General features: G+C 48.9%; 1 protein-coding gene and 1 long non-coding RNA gene across 7 annotated transcripts in view; one reads left to right on the forward strand and one right to left on the reverse strand.

The window, feature by feature from the left end:
• The window catches only part of LOC116580527 (cytochrome b-c1 complex subunit 2, mitochondrial), a 130,698-nt gene that overhangs the window by 78,420 nt on the left and 45,401 nt on the right, over positions 1-6,877 (forward strand). The window lies entirely within an intron of this gene.
• Positions 5,267-6,877, reverse strand: LOC116580534. 2 transcript variants are annotated; one of them, XR_004281692.1, is made up of 4 exons: positions 6,790-6,877; positions 6,113-6,325; positions 5,698-5,895; positions 5,267-5,563 (listed from the first exon to the last, which is right to left on the reverse strand). It is a non-coding gene; the product is annotated as an uncharacterized LOC116580534 (long non-coding RNA). The 2 variants fall into 2 exon arrangements; XR_004281691.1 differs by having other exon boundaries at positions 5,269-5,563; positions 6,113-6,231.

Here is a 6,877-nt window from a genome sequence, read left to right on the forward strand (position 1 = left end):
ATAGATGTATGTCTTACATCTGTACAATATCTGTTGTATAGATACTGGATGTTAATCTCTCATCAGATATACGATATATAAATACTCTCCCCTATTCACCAGGCTGCCTTTTCATTTTGTTTTTTTCTTTGCTGTGCAGAAGTTGTTTAATTTGATTTAGTCTGAGTTGTTTGCTATTGCTTTTGTTGCCAAATCAAAAAATTGTCAGCAAGACCTCAGTCAAGTAGCTTACTTGACAATGTTTTCTTCTAGGAGTTTTATGGTTTCTGGTCTTACATTCACGTCTTTAATCCATTTTTATTTAATTTTTGTTTGTGGTGTAAGGTAGTGGTCCAGTTTCATTCTTTTGCATGTGGCTGTCCTGTTTTCCCAGCACTATTGATGGAGGTTACTCTTTTTTTTCCTTATTGCATATTCTTGGCTTTCTTATTATATGTGATTAAACCCATATATATATACGTATATGTATGTTTATTTCTGAACTCTCCTCTGTTTCATTGATCTGTGTATTTGTTTTCACGCCAATGCCATTTTGTTTGATTTCTGTATCTTCGTGGTAACAGTTTAAAATTGGGAAAGGTGGTGCCTCCTGGTTTTTTTGTTTTTTGTGTTTTTTTTTGCTATTTGGGGTGTTTTGCGGTTTCATACAAATTTTAAGATTGTTTGTCCTTTTTGCGAAAAATGCTGGGATAGCGTTGAATCTGTAGGTTGATTTGGATAGTATGGACATTTTAATAATACTCATTCATACATGAACACGGGATATCCTTGCATTAATTACATCTTTTCAGTTTCGTGCAGGTCTTTCACTTTCTTGGTTAAATTTGTTCGTAGGTATTTTACTCCTTCTAATGTAGTTATGAGTGGGATTCTTCTCTTGATACTTGTTACAGTCAGTGTTATTAGGGAAATCGTGTACAGTGTGTGTATTTTAAGTGTATGGCTTTTTGTTTTTGTTTTTTAGTATATTTGATGTGCAGTGTTACATGAGTTTCAGGTGTACATGCATAATTTTAGTTTTGACAACTGTATGCATTTTTAGAACCACGACCAGCATGGTCAGATGAAAACATTTCCAGTACTCCAGAAAGTTTCCTCATGCTCCTTCCCACTCCTTTACCCCACCATGACCCTTCTGTTTGCCAACCACAGGCTGCTTTCTCTCACTATATAGGACAGAATTTCTAAATAGAATTTCATTTAGATAGAATCCTATTGTGTATACTGTTTCAGCTGCTTTTGGTGAGTCAGTGTGTTTAGGTCGTGCACGTTTGTTGCATTGATCAGTAGTTGATTCTTTCTTTACTGGTGTATAGCATTGCCTTGTATGGATATACTCAGTCTGTTTCTTCATTCACATGTTGTTGGACATTTACGTTGTTAATCAATTTAGGCCTATGTTGAATAAATCTCTTCTTTTTTATTTTTCTTAATTAAAGATTTTATTTATTTATTTGACAGATCACAAGTAGGCAGAGAGGCAGGCAGCGAGAGAAGGGGGGGGAAGCAGGCTCCGTGCTGAGCAGAGAGCCCCATGCAGGGCTCAATCCCAGGACCCTGGAATCATGATCTGAGCCGAAGGCAGCGGCTCAACCCACTGAGCCACCCGGGCGCCCCTTGAAGCAAATATCTTCATCCTGTCATTTGACCCACAGCTACTTCAACATGTGTCTCCAGAACAGGGTTTCCCAATCTTGGCGTTCCCCACATCTTGGGCCCCATCGGTCTTGGCTGAGGGCCCTGTCCTGAGCTTACTAGGATGCTTAGCAGCACCCCTGGTCTCCACACACCAGAGGCAGAGAGTGTCTTCCTCAGTCCTGCTTCTGACCACCGAATGTGTCCTAGACGTTGCCAAACTTCTCCCAGGGAACAAAACTGCCCTTGTGCGACACACACATAGATAGACCCACAAAAGTATCGTCACTCTTTAAACATTTCAGAATAATTTCTCAGTAGCATGACATGTCAAGTCACAGTTCAGATTGATCTGATTATCTCACAAATATGTTGACTCTCTGTATCTGTTAAGTCCTGAGTGAGAAGACGACGCGTACCTTGCCGTTGGTGAATAGGTCTCACACGCCTCTTCTAATGACAGGCCTCACTTTGTCCCTGCTCTTTCTTTAGCCTGGCCATTTATTTTCCTGTAAGGGTGCCTGGGTGGCTCGGTTTGGCTCAGAGTCCGACTCTTGGGATCAGCTCAGGTCCTGATCTCAGGGTCCTGGGATCCAGCCTCTTGTTGGGCTCCCTGCTCAGTGGGGAGCCTGCTTCTCCCTCTCCCCCTGCTGTCCCCCCTGCTTAGGCTGTCTGGCTCGTTCTCTGTTAAATACATAAAATTGATGTACAAAACCAAGCAAAAGAAAAAACAGTCCGTAACGTTTAAAAAATTTTTAAATTTATTTTGTTTTTTAAAGGTTTAATGGATTTTTTTCCCAGAGAGAGATCACAAGTAGGCAGAGAGACAGGCAGAGAGAGGAGGAAGCAGGCTCCCTGCTGAGCCAAGAGCCCGATGCGGGGCTCCATCCCAGGACCCTGGGATCATGACGTGCGCCGACTTTAACCTACGGAGCCACCCAGGCGCCCCAATCCATCCCTTTGTGACAAGACCTAAGGGTGTGTAACACGTTACACCAAACATGTAGCTCACGATATCCCAGACCCTGAAGGGCAGAGCCCTGCTAAAATGTCATCAAACGTTAGTTTATTGGGTTCTCCCAATCTCGCTGAATGTTTTTTCAGATAATGGAAAGCCCAGTGCCAAAAAAGCTGCCGTGGAATGCATCTAGATGGTAAACATGCTTGGTCCTTGTACCCTGGGGCCTATCCCAGAGGGCTCTGACTCCCTGAGTCTGGAGTTGGACATAAGCATCTGTCTTTTCTTTAAAAAAAATGGCCACAGGGGGCGCCTGGGTGGCTCAGTGGGTTAAGGCCTCTGCTTTCGGCTCAGGTCAATATCTCAGGGTCCTGGGATCCAGCTCTGCATCGGACTCTCTGCTCAGCAAGGAGCCTGCTTCCCCCTCTCTCTGCCTGCCTCTCTGCCTACTTGTGATCTCTCACTGTCCAATGAACAAAATCTTAAAAAAAAAAAAAAAAAAAAAAGACAAAAAACCCCAGAGTCCTTCATGCTTTGCTGGTTAGCACTGGGTTGGGAACCACTATTTAGTCTGCCATTCCAAACCCAAACTTCCCCGACAATGTGTGGGCTGCAGACGCAGGAAGGCGTCGGAAACTGAGACAGAGGAGAGCAGAGAAATGATAAAAAACTATCCCAGAGAAAAGCGGCTGCAGCACGAGGCCGGCTCCCAGGGTGGGTGGCGGCGGCGGCAAAGGCCAGCGAGTCTGGGGCCCCGCCTGAGGCCCAGGCAGGGAAGGTGCGGCCACAGAGGGGGCGGCAGCTCGCGAAGTGCTGGCCACGGGGCCTTGCAGGCCTCCAGCAGCTTCCTGGGCCTCAGCCCCGGGCGCTGCCAGCGACTCCGAGCCTGGCGAAGCCGGAGCTGCAGGTGGACTGCATGGGGTGTGGGCACATGTCGAGCGGCAAGCGCTACAGCGTCTTCCCCTGCGAGGGCCACGAGAGCTGCTTCCAGCGGAGGCATCCACAGCAACCGCAGCGACACCGGCTACACCGGCGGCTCCGACCGTCGCTGCCAGGTCGGCCAGCACCACCTGTGCCAATACCGCCGCCTGAAAATGGGCTTCCGCGTGGGCATAAGGAGGCGGCGCAGCGTGGGTCGGCAAGGGACACGGATGCTTCGTCCTCCCACGGAGCTCCCAAGCGGCGGACCTTGGCTTCTCTCCTCAGACTCCTGTGTTTTTAAAGACGGTGAAACGTTTGTCTCCTCGGTTTTCTTAAACGATCCCGAAACCAAGGAGAGTGTCGGGCTCCAGCCTCGGCCTCCCCAGAACTGCTGGCCGGAGTAGAGGGCCAGGGAACAAGGGGCCCATTCCTGGGACAGGCTGGCGCTCAGCACCCCAAGCATGAACTTTTGGGGCCGGTGGGGTTGGCTTCCCCTCGGGGGACGGCCTGACGTCTGGACTAGAGCGGCCAGCAGAGTAACGCGCCAGGCAGGTTGTCAGGATACGGAATCCACGTTGGACACTGTATGATGAATGAGTCAAGGCCAATAATAAAGATGTTTCCTACCTGAAAACAAAAACAAAACAGAACAAAACACCTATCCCATAGAGAGTCCAGAAAAGCCAAGCTCTAGCCATACTACTTCTCTGTCCGTATTCTGTATCTCAGTGACTCTAGAGTCAATTGACTTGAAGCAAGTTCACACAAACGGTTACCCACAAATACTAACTAAATCAATTTATCAGGACATTTTAAGCACAGCTAATTGGGACACGGTACTGAAAAGCATTTTATTTCCCTCTCGTCATTTCAGTGGCGCTGCAGACTCTCTCTGGACAAATAACTGTCCATTTGAGAAAAATTCTTTCTCATTCAACAGTGTGACACATGTGGTCAAGAGCATCTGAAAGCTGGAGAAGAAATGAAGTTGCGTGGAGTCCACGTATGTTCACAAACGTCACCACAGACTGCCACCACGTCTTCAAAACTTATCTGTGTATTTCTTTACTTCTTGAACTAACCACCACTGACACCGCCTGCATGTCAGACGTGGCGCTAAGTGTTTTGTTAATGTTAAATTTCACTTCATCTTTACAGTCATCTATGACGTGGGATTATCATCATCCCCATTCGTCCCATCAGGGAAGGGAGACGTACAATGCTTTAGCAACACGGCTCATAAGAGGCAGAGGTAGGATCTGCTTGGGGTCTGGACCCCATGTTTTAAATCACTATGATTCGTTTCCAAGACCCTACAAAAACAACAAGTCGTCACCCCAAACGTTGGTTTTCCCCACCCCACGGTCCCCACGTGGCCCCAGCTTCAAGGACATTCTCTCAATTCCTTCAACACTGCACATCCTTCCCGGCCCTAACGGAACACCTTCCCACATCCGCCTTGATTTCTTAGCCTCCTGGTCTCAGCTTAAACATTACTCAGCAAATTACAAACTCTAACGCACCCTGTACTTCTCAGCACTCAATGCAAAACAGTAATGACGAATTTCACGGGTCGTTATTTCCTTCCTGTCTTGGCCAGCCAGGGGGTGAGTCCCTCACGCATCCTGTCAGTCCTGTTCATCATGGGTTCCGATCACTGATACCCGCAACCCACCCAAAAGGAAGGCCATTCCCCCTACACACACACACACACACACACACGCACACACACACACACACACACAGACACACACACACACACACACACACACACACACACTGACCCCTGACTGGCCTGATCTCAGGTGCACGGTGGGGATCCTGACAACCCCTCGTGGAACGTAACCTACTCGAGAAGGAGAACGGAGCTCCTCCCCCATCAACACTCCACTTACGGGCTTCACGTCGGTCTCTTCTAGCAGGACTTGAGCCCCAGCAAGGCTGAAACCTCATCTGCCCGGTTCGGCCGCATTTCCACTCGCGCTGTCTCCAGGCCCCCCACATAGTTAGCAGCTCCATCAACGAGGCCCCGTTCTGGGCTCTTCTCAGCTGCGAAAGGAGGGGCACACAAGCTGACGGCTACCTTTTGGCAAACCGGTGTACTCCTGAGACACAGGCCCGCCTCCCAGCGAGGCCCCAGCCCCCCGGAGACACGGGGCCCTGACATCATGCCCTACAGGTACCTCCGTGCAGAGGAGCATCTTCCCAAGGGCTGCTCACTTCTTCGTCCTCCGCGCCGACCTCGAGGACGAAGTACAGGAGCTGGAAAGGGGTGTCCTCAGACCAGTGGCCATGGGTCTGGAGGTTGTGAGGTGCTGCGCCCACCGGGACAAGGTTGTGGGGTCTCGAGACGCCAGACAAGCAGCAAGCCTCACAGAAGCCTGGAAGACGGGAGGTGCTTTTGCTCAGACTCAGCTCAAGTGTCTCAGTGCCCCGCCCGTCAGCTGTCCTAACCACCTTCCCGCTCCTGGGTGCCGGGCCCACACGCTGAATGGACAGTTTCCCTGCTCCCTCGGCCTTCGGAAGGCATCGCCGCCGGATAGGTCTTTGGGCCCCGCCCACACAACCCTGGGCACACAGTCTCTCTCCCATTCCCACCTGGCAGGACCTCGGTCACACCACCATCCTCCTCCTCTGCTGCTGCTGTGTTCTGAGGGTGGCCTCTCTGAGCTCCTCACAAGCTCTAGATGGCTGTGGTCGGCACCAAACCGAGCTGTCTGGAATGGAATTGCTTCAGCACCCTTTTCAAAACTCAGATGGGCATATTTGTGGGGACTGTTTCTGGAGTCTTTGTTCTGTGGCACTGTCCTTCTGCCAATACCAACACGGGCTTCCTTGTTACAACTACTACTAAGTTCTGAAACTCTAAAGACTGTGTTCCCAAATTACTCTTCTTTTCAAAAGCGGTTTTGAAACTACTCTGATTCCTTTGCCCTCCACATAGATTTTAGAATATTTTTGTCTATCTCTACGAAAACAAACGCAGCTGACAGGATTTTGATAGAAATGGCGTTAAGTCTCTCTATCAGTCTGGGGAGAATTGACATCGTGACGATGCCTAGTCTTCCAGGTCACGAACGTGGTGTATCTTTTCCATTTATTTCTATCTTTGACTTCCTGTCTCAGTGCTAAATAGCTTTCAGCACGGGATGCCTGGACAGGCACTGTTAGATTTATCCCAAAGCAGTTTCTTTGTACGAAGTAGTTTCTTTGCGAAGGTGTGTTGGACTGTGGAGCCTCCATATTCGTTGCTGGCATAGAGGAATACAGCTTACCTTTCTGTGTTTAGCCCGTGTACTGTTTCTCTGTGAAGTTCCGTTGTTAGTTCTAGAAGCATTTGTCGTACCCTCTTGGGGCAGGAGG

The sequence above is a fragment of the Mustela erminea genome, chromosome 20 (assembly GCF_009829155.1).
Source record: "Mustela erminea isolate mMusErm1 chromosome 20, mMusErm1.Pri, whole genome shotgun sequence".
In the NCBI taxonomy this organism is placed as follows: Eukaryota; Metazoa; Chordata; class Mammalia; order Carnivora; family Mustelidae; genus Mustela; species Mustela erminea.